This window comes from Lichenostomus cassidix, chromosome 8 (assembly GCF_008360975.1).
Source record: "Lichenostomus cassidix isolate B80296 chromosome 8, HeHo_3.0, whole genome shotgun sequence".
NCBI classification, from domain to species: Eukaryota; Metazoa; Chordata; class Aves; order Passeriformes; family Meliphagidae; genus Lichenostomus; species Lichenostomus cassidix.
Window position 1 is genome coordinate 14,557,731 of NC_139489.1, and position 15,013 is coordinate 14,572,743.

The window sequence follows — 15,013 nt, forward strand, 5'->3', positions numbered from 1 at the left end:
AAAAAGAGGCCAGCTTTTTGAATTTGTAACTGGGGCTCCTGTTACTTCTAAAGGCTCTTATGTTCATTGCTTTCTTACCTGGGGTGCTTCACCCATGACTGGTAGACAAGAAATTTCAGAGGGACAGGGTAACCATCCTCACCTGTTCACCTTGGAAAGCAAACAGCTTTGGTCACCACTGGAAAGCAAACAGCAACCTGATTTCACACTGAGAACCAGTGCTTCCTCTGAAAGCAGTTGCTTGCAAAACTGTTCTTCAAACATAAAGCCGCAGTTGACATGATTGGTCAAATCCCTCTTTTCCCTTCTTTCCTGAAGAAAAACAAAGCCACAATGAATCTACACACCTTGCTATGTCCCTCCAACAGAAATACTGTGGCTCATCTGCATATACGATGAGCAGTATTTAATTACTGAAAGTAATGCATAACCAAAAATTGCACCTGGGCGGCAACTTGCTTCCTGATGTGATTTTAAATGGCTGAGATATTAAACACTGAAAAACGGGGTTTATAATGGAAATACTGACAGACTATTAACTATAGCAGTGCTGCTCTAATAAATGAGATAGCCTGTCGTAATCTCTAATTCATAAATATGCAAATACAAGGCAGAGGATTTGCTCCAAAGGATGTCTCTATAATTTTAACTGACCTTTACTGATACTAAATGAGCCTGTTGCTTCTGGTGTTGTGCATTAAATAGAAAGTACAGGGAATCCTGTCTCTGCATCCAAGGCCCACTTCAGCTTCCATAAGTGCCAAAGGCAAAATCCTTGCTACCTTCAACAGGAAAAATCTGGCCCCAGAACATCTAGAATGTGAGACACCTGGCATTAAACTGAACTCCTGACTGTACTTGATTTTAATTCTGTTCTCATCTGTGTTAAGTATTATTATATTAATTCTTCTGTTTTGGAGAAATTAAGCACACATTTGCCCCATGTGTCAAAGAGCTTGACCTGCCAAAAGGCACTTACTTGCTCAGTGATAAACAGACCATCAACACAATGATATAAATGTTGAATTTTAGCCAGTTTCCTGTTCTGCACCAAATGGAAGTAAATCCACTGACTTAATATTTAATAACCTAAATGTAATTTCTTTTTTTCTGCCTCACATTGCACAGTAAAGAATTGGATGGCTAGCAGTTTTGCAAATTCCCAACCCCTAATTATTTTAAGCTATTCATCCTGGTATCTGTCCATTGATGCTCAGCCAAATTGCCAGCAGGGGAGAGATCTGTCCAATCCAGGAGCTAAATGAGTCACTGAGAGTCAATCTGTTTTTTTCCCTTGCTGCTGGGATTTCCTTGGGTCCTGGCCTCTCTCTGCTCCAATCACACAGACACAGCTCCAGGCGTGGGTCCTCTTTGGCTTCAGCTGCCTCCTGTCTCCCATGTCTGCTCTGCTCATCACAGCTGTTGATGGGCTCTCACCGGCTGGCCACAGAAGACCAATACTTCCACCACACTGCTCCTACAGCTCTTGCTCTGAAGGAAAATGAAGACATCTTGGCCTTGTTGAATTTGCTGATGAAGTAATACATCAGGTATCTAGACGGAAAGCAAACCACATGAATAAAATGTGTCATCTGGGTTAGATACTAATTTATTTGCCTTAAGTTCTGGGAACAATATCTGCAGTTTTTCCAGAGAATTCGGCTAAGTTCCATAGAAACTGAATACTAATATGATTTCTGTAGCATGGGACACAAATATGAAACACAGAAAAAATAGACTCATCAGAAATATTAGCTGCTCACTATTAAAATATCTGACAATGCCGCAAATACAATTTATAAACAGGAACATTTAGAGCCTAACTTTTCACTAAAAAGCAAATTCCCTGCTTCGTCCCTTTTAGGGACAGGATTCAATTACACAAAAATATGCAGCAGACTTAAGGACTGCATGTAAGATTAAGATAACTGGTATTTCATGGTAAATGATTAAATTAGCTGACACAGTTTTATCCTGAACTTTGCCATTAAAACTGACATTTTTGTGCCACGCACATTGTAGGCTGCTGGTAATCTAAAGTGCCTTTCTTCTTTCAGAGACTTTAAATAGCTGAAGAACTCTTGTTCTTTACTCTATTTGTAAATGCCTGGAAAATATATCTACAACATAACAAGATGAACTAAGCCCAGGACTTTTTTTTCCCCCTCATCTATCATACAAATACCTTGAGAAAACAGCAAGGAGGTTCCAAATGCCCAGATTCAGCTCTGCAACATGCACTTTAATCAAGTAATTTATGTGACTCCACAGAGATGAGAACATGCTGTCCTCCTCATGGTGAGTGAAAATAGAGAAATGACAGAAGTCTCTTACTAAGAATTTAATTATTCCTAGTATACAGTTTTAAACCCCTCTATGTTTATTCCTCTTCTTTTCAGGCTTGCTTGCTTTATGATGGCAGGAATTATGGGAATAATTTTGATATAAACCAGACATAGAAGTGTATGGATGAAATGTTGTCAGAGCTGGTGGTTGTAGTCATTGCCCTTCAGTTGAGTTAGCTGGGAAGGAGCAGCTCAACTCCTCGGTGAAGATACTCAGCCTTCAAAGCAAAGTGCAGGCATGTGTCACTGCACACAGCAAAGACAAAGCCAGTCTGATCAGAGACATGAACTGTGAGAGAAGCACAGTTCCTGAATATTGCACTGAGAGACAACCAGACTGGGTGGGAAGAAAAGCCACAGAGACATTGCAGAAATGAAGAGAGGTGGCATGACATGCAGACAGTGCATCCCTACGAGAGGCCAAGGGTGAGCATAAGGAGTGGGCTCTGTCTGAAAGACGTCCTACAGGCAATTGGATGAAATAGTTTTATTTTTATAGCTGTTTGACTTGTCCTGTGGTCAGACAAACAGATCTTTGTCCTTTTTTTGTAGATACATAGGGTTACATAAAAGCAGTTTGTGGCTCTCACAGCACTTTCTCCTCATAATTAGTACAACCTAGAATATCTCAAATTTTTATCTAGCCACAAAGTTCAAAAGAAGTAGCTCTAACAATACAAAAGCACAGGGACTAAAATACTGGTCCAGAACAGTGGTCCAGTCTTTCAGAAACAGGATTCTTACTTGTGAATAAGATGCAAAAGGAATGACAATTATTGTTACAGACTACCTAAATGGGACACTTAATTCCCTACTCACAGGACCCAAAAGTTGAAGTTTTATGATGAAGACATGCATGCATCATATTATACTTCTTTCTGTGTACTGGCACAAAGATAAAAGAAGTCTCCAAATGTTGACTGTAGAATTTGGAGGGAAATTTGGAGAGAAACCTGTCTCTTTACATGAACTCTATACTAGTAACCAAGATGTCTCCTTCAACAGGTAGTGGAAGCTCAAGAGATACCAAAAAAATTGTGATTTTTATTCCAGAAGAGAATTTTGCCCTTTATTCTTAGTGCAGACTTATCAGAAGTATGTGCATAACAGGAAGGCTATGGGAATGTTTTTTTGATGCCTTGTTATCCATAAACAGTTGAGCAAGACTTTGGACTCTTTATATCTTGGATCAGTTCTAATAAAGAAGAAGAAGAAACACAGCTTTTTACACAGCACCTTCCCCAGCAGTTAAAAACTGCAGTTTATACAGCACTTGCACAGTCACGCCATTATCATCAAAGCATAACTTTCATCACTGAACATTGTGATGGTCATGAAGTCAAAGAAAAGTCCACAGAGACAGTTTCATTGTCTGAGAACTCATGCAAATGTTGAACATGAATGATACTCAGTCTGATTATCAAAAAATCAAACCTGTATGATGATCTCACAAACTGTGTTATTCAATTAAAACTTCTCATCTCTCCCACATATTTTTTTGGCTTTTAAAAGATACAGCTACCCTTACTTTCTCTTTGTATGCTTTAAACTTTGAAAACCATTCACAGCAGAGGTTACATGAATCATCTAGCTTTCTTATTCCAAAATGTTTCACTGATCATTCATTATTAACTGAGTAAAATGAAGGTAGCTATAATAAATTTTGATCCATCTCAAAGTATTAGAAAGGATATGAAAACATCTTGTTCATAGTGCTAACTTTCAGATGACATATGACAGTACAGGCCCAGTTTTTTCACTATCACATACAATAAGGCTCTTAATAACCCAATCACTTGTTATTACTTTATTTTCCAGTTCCTAGGCACTAATAGTTTCAGCCTGCTCTGCCATGTAACAGAAACACAATCCAACAATATAACCATGAAAGGACTGGATGTGGGTGACAGGAAGCCTATTGATATCAGAGATTAGGATCCTAAGAAATGTCTAGTTCTTTTTGTAATTAATGTATGTTCTCTAAACAGTTCTACATGCATTTATGCCTTGATGTGAATGCTCTGGAAAGGAAATAAGAAGTCTGTGGCTGCTCTTAGATCTAGGAGTGATGTCTTTCAACACATTTCAGTAGCTGGTGCTCTTTTATTAAATATACTGCAAAATAACTGTACGCAAAACTTGAAATGCTCCTTTTCAAGTGGCTGAACACAGGAATGAAACACAACCTGGAAAGGACACATGTTAACCCAGCAAAAAAAAAGAAGGAACAGGCTTGTTTTAGTGAGTCAAGATCCTGGATACAACTTGCTGCTTGTCATTTGGCTATCTAGACAGATGGGCTAGACTGAAGTCAGCAGGGCTACTTGTGATGTACTCCACAACTGAACATACTCGGAAAAAGCTGTTATACTAATTTACTCATTTACATCTTAAAATGCTCCCAGTTTCTCTGCAGCCACAACTCAGCTTGGGTTCTCCAGGGCCAGAGAGGGTCAGGCCTATATATAAGAGAAGCAGATAGGGACAGAAGTTGTGCAAAGCTGGCCATGGACTTAATAAGAGCTTGATTTTGTACCAATGAAATCAATGGGAGTTTGGCTCTTGTTTGCAATGGGAGGTGGATCAGCGTTTTATGCCAGCTGTTCCCTGCTGGGTAGGGATAATCCCTTTGAAACAAAATATTTAACTTGTTCTCACTGTGTTGTTGTAAGAAGGCTTCCCGGGAAAATGCTTTCATGAGAATTAAAAGGTGTGTCCCATTTTTATTTCCAAATACCCGCATCCCTGTAGTATATAGCTGCTGATAAAAAAACCAAAACACCCAAACACCTTCCCCCCCCTCCCGCCAACCCCGCTATTAAACCACTTGAGTTTACAAAAAATGCCACAGAAATGAGTTACAGGATGGATCACCTGTTTGTTCTGCTGGCCCTGAGAGCACTTCTTGCACTTTCCTCGTCCAGGAGATGCAGCAAGGAGACATATTAATCCAACCAGCTGCAACTGAAGTGGGATCCCATGGACAGAAGTAAAATAACTGAGGTCCCTGCAAGCAAATAAGAAGATGATAAAAAAACCAAACTTCCAACAGTCATGAAGGGAGTCATGAATGACAGAGTGTGTGAAAAGCGTCAGAGAGACAGGAGCTAAGGGAGGACAGTATTAACAATAAAATCTGGTACATGTTTCCTCCAGTCTGGATCTGACTACAGCATTTAGTCTCAGTTGCTGTTTCTGTGTTTTGTTTTCGTGTTTTACAGTGGTTCTAAAACATGGCTGAAGCTCCCCAGGTTGCTCTACAGATCAGCAGCAACAGTGGCTCCTTCTAGTCCCTGCATGTGTTAGTCAGGTTCAAAAAGAATGTGAAAGTTGGGCCCATTTACACCAGCTCTCAGTTTGGTTCACTCCCTCTCACTCCTCTGGCTGAGGTCCATTTGGCTGACAAACCTGGAACATAAAGTCTGCTAAGTTTTATAAATCAATTATTTAATTTAGAAAGTCTCTTTCATTGCATTCTAATGGGATTTCCATAAAATCCAGAGTCCTCTGCAATGTCCAGGGAACTTTTGTTTACACCATAAACTACGACACTTTTTGAAAAGCTCTAGAAGACTTAAAGGGAGGAAACTTCCAGTGACAGAGTTGTTTGGCCTGGCAACTGGGAACTGAGCCTTCTGTAGAGTTACATCCTCCAGAAGCAGGAAACGTATGGAATCATTTGAGATTAAGAGACTGTGACGTTTTTATAGAATGAAAGGAGGAACTGAGAGATACAGTGACAGGGCCAGGAGCTGCAGCTGGCTAGCTGTTCCACAGAGCATTCCCCTCATAGATTTTTATGACTCTCCTAGCCCTAATATTAAACACTTGACCTTTTTGTCAAATACTATTTTATATTATTAGGTTGGATGATTAGTTACTAAATATACCAGCTATAGTAAATAGGAAATCATGTAGTCTGATGCTTTCAGTCTTAGACCTTTCAGGTATTGGTCCTTTGGCATTTAACATTACAACACTCAGTGCTCATATATTAAGTCCCTTGGTAAGCAAAAATGCACAGCATTTTCACATAGGGCGGAGGGGCTTCTGAAGCAGCACTACCAGAGTGCAGAATGCTGTAAACATCATGAAGTCAGGGAAAACTAGGAGCCAGCTCATGCTGAGCAATACACCTTAATCTACAGGCTAGGAATAAGTGCATTTACTTTTTAAAGTTCTGTGAATCTGAACTTTGCAAATGACTATACCCTGTGCCTCTCTCTCTGGTGAACTCTTCTATTCATCCTCTCCCTCCACATACAAAATTGTACTAATGTTGGAGGCAGAATGAATCATTTGCTTTTTCATCTCTCCCTCCCAACACTTCATACCCTGTTTTGGGAAACCCTGCTGTAAACCACTCCCTCCCATAAGTCCCACCTCAAATATTTGGATTTAAAGGTATGTGGTTACAGACAGCATGACCCTGAATTTGTGAATATTTCTAATAGTTTTGGAAGACAAAAAAAGATCAAAAGTCTTCCTGGAACTTAAAATGGTTTTAATAGGATTGGATCAAAATGCTAGTGCAGAAACATCTCTCACCCTTAGAGGACAAGCTGCATGAAGAAGTAAAAAGAGACTTATTAGTAAACACTGAGGAGCTTATTTAGAAGAGCACCCCATGGAGTCCATGTAACATATTTAGAGTGTACAGCTTCAGCCTGGACATAGATGTATGATTTGGTTAAGTGATTCCTCATTACCAGCAAATGACAGAACTGCTTTATCTTTCAGCAGACTGGGTCTGATCTCAGTCCTAAAATGTAAGATTGGTACAGCTCCAGTCATTTTAGAAGAATCATTCCTGCCTGATACCAAGGTTTCAGTTGGTCTACTGGATTTAATAAACCAGCTGCTCTGAATCCTAGAATAGATTTCCTCTCTGTTAATACAGGAGGTACTTGTTAGCCAAGCAAAACCCAAGGACTCACCCATTTATGTGAGCAGAGATGAGCAGACTAAACTGCAGGATTTGGCCTCAAATTTGCAGAGCGGTAATTAAATTTTCTTTGATTACACACAAGTGTGATGGAGGCAGCCTATGTGCAAACCAGATAACATGACCCTTCTGTAGTTTAACTTCTTGACTATTAAAACAGGCATGTTTGAGAACTATAAGAATTAGAAAAAATTAGAAAAAAACAGCATTTCTAAAATCACACAGTGTCTGAAAGGTTAATGAACAGTGAATCTTAGTCAAGAGCATCATGATGCTCCTATAACTGCTGTCTACATCAATCTTTAAACAAATAGCAAAACATTACTGAAGCTGAAGACACACCACTGCAGTAAAACGTGGTTATTTAGCAAACAAATACATTCAAAATAAACTGTTGGAAGCCTGCTGCGCTCCAGCATCTGCCAAACTGAGTTTCTCCTGTCTTCCCTCTTTCCGGATGCACTCTGTGCTGCTTACTTCACCTCTTGGCACACAGCAGTGCAGTGACATGTGACAACATGAGGCTCAGGGCAGTTCCTAGTCATTGCTTCCAGAATGGGAATGAGCTGGGACTCCACCACAGTCCTGAACAACACCAGCCTGCAATGGTGGAGCTTCAGCAGCTGAGAATTTGCTCCCCAGGCATCATACATGATCCCAGAAAGTCACAGAACAAGAAAGCCTGGTTGCAGGCCCAGCAATCCCACCTGCTAGATCCTTCATTACAGAAGTGTGTGTTTGAAGCCTTAGACATTCAGTCCTTGATTACAAGATATGTCTCTACAGCACAGGACAACACTGAGAGAGCTTTCCTGGCCTAATCACAAGAATCAGCACATGCCTGTTTATCTCGGTGCTTCGCTCTCTGTTGCTACACCCAACTCGTTGAACCCACCTGCCCGAGCTACCTTTGTATTTTGAAGAAGTTTACATCTGCCGTAGCTGGAGATCTAAACTCCTGAAATTGATAGGCATAGTGATGATTAATTCAAATGCCCATTTATATACGGATCTTGATGTAAGTATAGTTAGTCTTTGGCCATGTTCAGCTCCCATATCAGTAGCTGCAGAAATGGGCATGAAGCAGGAAAAGCAGTAAGCAAGAAAAGATGAAGTAAAATAGTTGTACCACATATAAGATATTTAATAGTTCTTTTTTTTGGCTGCCATTCCAACCCTTTTGTCTATGCTATTGACACAAAGGAGATTAAAAAAAGGGTTTGTTAAAACACAGCAGATTCATTGCCACCATTTAAGAATTTGGCTAGAGAAGTAAAATCACTGTTTACGCCACAGCTGGCCTTGGTTCATTGGTTTTGTTACATTACCTAATCTTTTTGTTAAATAAAAGGCATTCTAATTCTATGCAATTGCAGTATTGCCTTGACTCTTGAAGTCCATGGAGCTCTTCCAGGACTACATGAGTGCAGTGCAGAGCAGTGCAAGAATATAAAAATCCACTATGGTGTTGGTGCTTAAAACAGAGAGCTATATTTGAACTGAAGGCTCCTGTGATTCTCTGGACTGGTAAAAAAAAAAAAAAAAAAAAAAAGAGTGGTATATGCATAAACCAGTTTCAAACACACGATAACATTTGCCATCCTATCCACTTATATCCTAAATCAGCAATTTTCTAGTCTGTGTGGCTTATCAGAGGACTTCTGTAGTAGCATTTTACTGCATGAATTCCATTAGCTGTATCCATGAAAAGCTACTTCTAAAATGGTGTTACAATGATGAGTTTTTCCCAAATAGGTTCAAGTGAAATAGTGGAAGTTAAACACAAAAGCCCATAGCAGGAAGTCAGCAGCAGAGCTGCAAAGAGTATGGCAAGAGATCTGGCACTGAGACGCAGCAGGCCAGACCACGACAACGCTCTCAGCTCAAACCCATTCAAATTACTTAGCTGTAATCACAAAGTAGGACAGAAAATTCATCTCAGCAGCTAGTGGACATTAGCCAGTTATCTGTAACAAATTATGTGATTCATTCTCAGAACTGGAATTAGGAAACAACTGGATTTCATGGAATCAGTTTGTTGTCCAAAGTACGCCAAAGCATGCCATGGCTACTCTCGCTCTCCTTCTATCTGAAGGATTGTGTTTCTCAGTGAACCTAACAACATCCACTGGCTTCCTCGATTCAAAATCTCTCTCTTGAGAGTGAGGCAACTCTTCCACATGATGAGAGATCAAAATTCAGATTCCATCTCTAGAAGACCATTTCCCACTTACACCATTTCAGCTTTTGTTCTCATCCTGCATGGTTTTCAAGCACGATTTATCAATTGTGATTTAACTTATAACCTCCCACAGTCAATCAGATTTGTGGATGTTTGCCCTCTTCTGTATTACCCAAGGACTTTATATGTTTTTAGCTGGTATGGAACAAACACAGATATCTGATATAAATCATTATGACCTTTGGCCAAAACATATGTTTTAGCTCTGGGCTTGTTTTGCTATGGCTCACCATTTTTTTCCATTACATCTAGCAGAAAGGATAACACAGGCTACATTTGCTGAGAAGCAGTTTTCTTATAAATCAGGCCAAAACACAGTGTCTCAGCTTCTTCATCTAGGATCTTCAGGTCTGCACTGCAACCAGACATGTCCCAGGCACCATCTGCCCGGCTGTGCAAATGTCAGCACAGTTATACCACTGCAGCCAGGACGTCTTGAGAAAACAGTTAGTCATGCTGAGAAAGTCTAATCTCCTCGCTCACAAAGTTCTAATGATAATTATAATAGTTCCATAGCTCAAAAAATGAGAACATGCATATAATAAGGACAAAAAAAAATTTGACACATGGGAAGTGTAAGGTGTTATAAATACAGTTGCTGGCATTAACACAATGTGTTATATTCTAAAAAGCAAAGCATAGCAAATATGTCCTTTTAAAACACAAAAGCAAAAGCTTTGCCTTTACCCACTGATGTTTCTAAGCTATTTATGCTCAGTCCAGCTCCTGTCAGCTTATCACAAGCTGCATGTTTTCATTGCAATCTACTGCACAGCATCACTCCAGCTCAGCTGGCATCTCTTAGGAGAAAACAAGATGGATTTCACTTCTTTGCTTCACATCTCCCCTACATCAATTCCCATACATAGAACTCCCTTTCTCTCTGTAACAGTAGGATGGTGGTGGGCCAGCTTCAAGACCTCACTCATCCGTCTCCCTCTCTGCTCAGGCAACTGTCAGCCTCCATTTTTTTGGTGCAAAATGCACTGTTTTCCAGGCCTGAACATTTCAGTGGAATGGTTTATGTCTTGTTCAACAAATATCACAGCAGGGAAGGGAGAAAGGTCAGATGGCCTTACTAATAGGGCTTTATTTTGAAAGTCTTCCAGTGGAGCATCTGGGGCCTCCAGGACACCTTCCCTGTGGTTATGTTGAAATGGCTGAGGAAGGTGAGCTAACCAGATTCTGGAGTATTTATTTTATTTCTGTTATTACAGCCGAGGCATGTGACAGGCATATATAGAATTTTCAGTGCAGTTTTGTCATCACTGATGACAGAGAATGTGACACATGAACAATACACTGGTATGTTTTTTAAATAAGAAGCAAGGACGTTTCAAGATTGGATACTGTAGAAATTGCTCTTAGCAAATCTGTATACCAACCAAAGATGGATACCAATGATACACTCCAAACAAAATGGCTGGGCATTTATTTAAGTTAATCTTGTTTGGCACAGTGCAGGTTGGAACTCCAGATGGACGTAAGCCTGCGGGAAAGACACATCTGCCTACAGAGTAATTGCTAATACTGATGTGAGATTTTATATCTTCTTCCCCCATTTTATCAGTGGGATCTAACTTCCCTTTTTTGCACAAGGGTCACATCACTTCACCTGTTACTTTTACTGGTTCATTAAACCAATTACCTGTTCGTCCTGTGATCTATTAGGGCAGGTCTTATTGAGAGACCTCTGCAGATGATCAGCTGTGCTGAATGTCCTCACTTTATAGGTCTTGGGACTCAAATTCCTAAACTACATATAAGTTTATTCTTCCACTTAATAGTCAGACTATAGGTTCTGAATGGTGACATTAGCAATTTTACAGCAAAGGTGGGAAATTTCTGTCATGGTACGGTTATGTGACCTCATCAGACCCACATACATACACACACTGTAATACGTTATTTTAACTTAATATTGGTAATTCTTCCTGTGCTTTGCCACTGCATCTGAGTCAGACCAAAGTCCAGACATGATGTCTGCTTCCTGTTGCTGTTTCACATTGCTTTTGAGGCAAAATGGCTGATAGGAGAGAAGAAAGTCTTTGAAGTGTTCTGACAATTTCTGTCAAGAAGATCCCAAAAGCATGGATAAATGGTTTTTTCTCTCCCAGAACTCTCAGCTTAAAGTACGAGAGGGTTTCACTGCTATTACTTTTCTTATTCAAAACCCATATGAAACCACTTGAGGATATTGTGAAATGGCATAGGCTACAATGTAATCAATATCCTGATGACACCAAGCTCTATGTCTCCTTTTCATTGAAGCCATATGTTACAGCTTCCTTGTGTCTGGCAGAGATAAGACATGGATGAAAGCCAGTTGGCTGAAGCTTCCTCTAGATAAGATGAAGGTAGTATATGGCTTTGGCAAAGGAAAAGTGTTTTGAGTTGACAAAAATCTGCTTCCAAAGTTGAGGAAGATTCCCACTGTCAAAATGCACAAGGGACTTACTGCCTCCTACGCCATCCTGAAGTCCCAGCAGCAAAAGTGACCTGGATCTATATGTTTCTTGCTAGACTTTACTCACTAGGTACTCACTGGGTTTCAGTTGACCACTCTGTGTTGGCCAGGCACACAAGGTCAGTGCAAGCTCTGTTATGTCTTTGTCATTACTTTCAGATATTGTCTAGCCTATTCATAAAGATGTCCAGTGACAAAGACCTGGTGCTTTCCCTATCTTCTGCTGTATGCCACCAGATTCCTAAGGGAATACCAGGTATTTACTAATGATTAACTGACATCTTTCTTACCATAATCGAAGCCTGTTGGTACTTACTTTCCTCAGGACATATGAAAGGATTTTCTTGACATTCTTTTCCTTACAGCAGTGTTTCTCATCTAGTTGAAAAGCCACATTATTATAAGACCATTGCTTAGGTTAGACAATCCCAGATCATTCAATCTTTCCTCACAGATCAATTATTTTTTTAGACTTCTGAATATTTTTTTTCTCTCTTCTCCAGCTGGACTGTATTTCTTGAAATACAAGCCCCAAAAGGAGGTCACAGTAAATCAAGTGACATTTTAAGCTTCTATTAAATATAGGTAGGCAGAACAACCATTTCTGCTCCAGGCCTTTCTGACATATTTACTGAGTGGAGGATCTTTGCTTGTTATCTCTTCTTCAATATGATAATATGCACTCAGCCCTCCAAACAAAACTACACTTAGATAGCACAGAGACACACAGGTCAATGCAAACACAATAAATTCTACTCTTGTTTTCCAAATTCACAGCAACATTTGATGTTTTGGGTAACATCAGGTTCCTCTAAGTTGTTCATCTTTTTTCTCCTGCAGTTCAGAGCTCTCCCCTTAACTGTTGATCCTCCCTCCCATCACAGCAGTTTTTTTTGTCCCACCAATAAGTGGAACCTTTCTGCTATAAAACATTCTGTCCTGATCCACTCTCATTTCCAAAGCTGCTGATTTTTCCAAAAGCTTGAGTCGTTATTGCTCCTTTTAAAATCTTTCCTTAGTCCTTGCAGAAATTTCCACTGTCCTCTTTCTCCCTGCTTCTCCCAAATGAAGAAGCAGGAAGAATTAATTTCTCAGCCCATTGGACTAAATGACCATCAAGGGTAATACTCTAGCACTGTCACTCATTTGGCTGGCATGGGACACTTCCCTGACAGTTCTGCAATGCAGCCTTTCCAGGAGCCCATCTAGAAGCCACAAACTGGATGGATAGATAGACACACGTACCCACCAACCACCATAGGATCACCCTTGGTCATATCTGGGGGTAAGGGAAATGGGTTTATCCCTTCCAGAATGGACTTCATTTGCATATGTCTCGTCTTTGATTTCCACAGTGCTACACTGCCACTACGGGACCACTCTGAAAGCACAGAGGAAGCCTTCTCAGAAGCTTTGACTAATACAGGATGAGGCTGCTTACTCTATTGCAGGGCAGAGAAAAATGAGTCAAAAAGGACAAATTACATGTGTTCTCCGTACTGTGCCTGAGCTGCCAAATGCATGCTAGCCTGAGTACATTGATGGCTGGCTTTCTTCAAGACAAGTGGATCAGGGACATACTCTCTGATTTGGGCAAAGTAGCTCTGTAGGCAGAGCACTGCATCGCTTGGTAAGAATCACAACTGTATCCAATAAAAACAGTCGACTGGGAGAGTCAGAAACCTTTTAGCAAATGAGTAAAAGGAAGAACATATTAAATTAAGTTTATATAAGAACAAGGAGGATGACCAAACAAGAACCATGCTGGTCATTTCTTAATTACTCTATCTGCTAAAGAGATAGGCAATATTTATATAAATTACACAGACTCCATGTAGCACAAAGAAGTTAATGTTCTTCATCCCTCTCCCTTAATGAAATTTATGATTCAGCAATTTATTAAATCCTAAATTGTGGAAACAAAAAAAAAGAAATAATCTTAAAGACACCCCCAGAGGAGCACAAGAGGCAGCCAGCTGATGCAAACAGCATGTCAGGGTTTTATGCAGGAATTAGGAATATTAAAAAGGGGAAGCAGATACTTTAGAAAAATTCCTGATAGTGTTGGTGTTCAGGCTAGGCTGTGCAGGGAGAGAACTAATGTGTTCTCAAATAATTGCTGTGGATTTTTGGTGACTGTAGTGCCATTCATGAAGCAGTTACCCAGATCTGTAGTGTGAACAGTCAAGATTTCATGGCGTTCTGACTAGATTTTAAGGAGAATGCTGTGGGGCCCTCATGTTTCATACCCTGGAATTACAAACTGTGCAGTGACCATCTTAGTACTTAACATATAAATACACTTAGTATAAACAACAGCCCTGAAGAACTGCAATCTTTGTTTTCTGCACATCAGAGTATTTTTCAGTGTTTTAAGAAAAAAGCATGTAAATATGAAGACCTTGAGATTTCCACAGAAACCTCTGGTTAAAAAGAAATGACAACAGACTCCCACTTAAGGGGAAAGGACAGTATGGCTAAGTGCAAAAAACAGCTAGGGTATATTTAATGTTATTTTTCTGTGCTTCCTCTAGGATGAACCAAAGACCTTGTTATGCTGGATGCTGAATGCCCTAAAGTCCCATTACACATCTCAGGAAAGGACCTTAATGGTTTTATTGGGACCCATATCTGCACATGTAACATGGCTTTGAAAATAAAAGGATTTTTTTTCTCTGCTTCCATTTGTTGCCTCTTGGTTGACATGTTCCTATATGGACACTCAGTCCCCAGATATCTGCTCCCTAATCAGGGACATCAATAACATCCTCAGTGGGAAAACTCTGGAACACCTATGAAAGTCAGAAGTGTGAGGAATACATCTCAGATGATGCAGATGCAGTCACTACTGTATGATCAGATAAGCAACATTGCAAGTTCATTTTTGTATGCTAAATAAAATAAAAATGTCAATATTTACACATAACCTTCAAGGCTCTTACATTTGCAGCTCTTTAGTATTCAGTGCAGACCACATTTTCTTTAGTCCGTTACCAACAGCTTGGAAATTTAGT

General features: G+C 39.9%; 1 long non-coding RNA gene across 1 annotated transcript in view; it reads right to left on the reverse strand.

Annotated features, from left to right (window-relative positions):
* LOC146433897 (uncharacterized) overlaps positions 1-15,013 on the reverse strand; it is a 353,820-nt gene that overhangs the window by 39,893 nt on the left and 298,914 nt on the right. The window contains exons 9-10 of the long non-coding RNA XR_014853751.1: positions 5,220-5,352; positions 143-1,554 (exon numbers count right to left, since the gene is read on the reverse strand). This is a non-coding gene — a long non-coding RNA (uncharacterized LOC146433897). The remainder of the gene's footprint in view (positions 1-142; positions 1,555-5,219; positions 5,353-15,013) is intronic.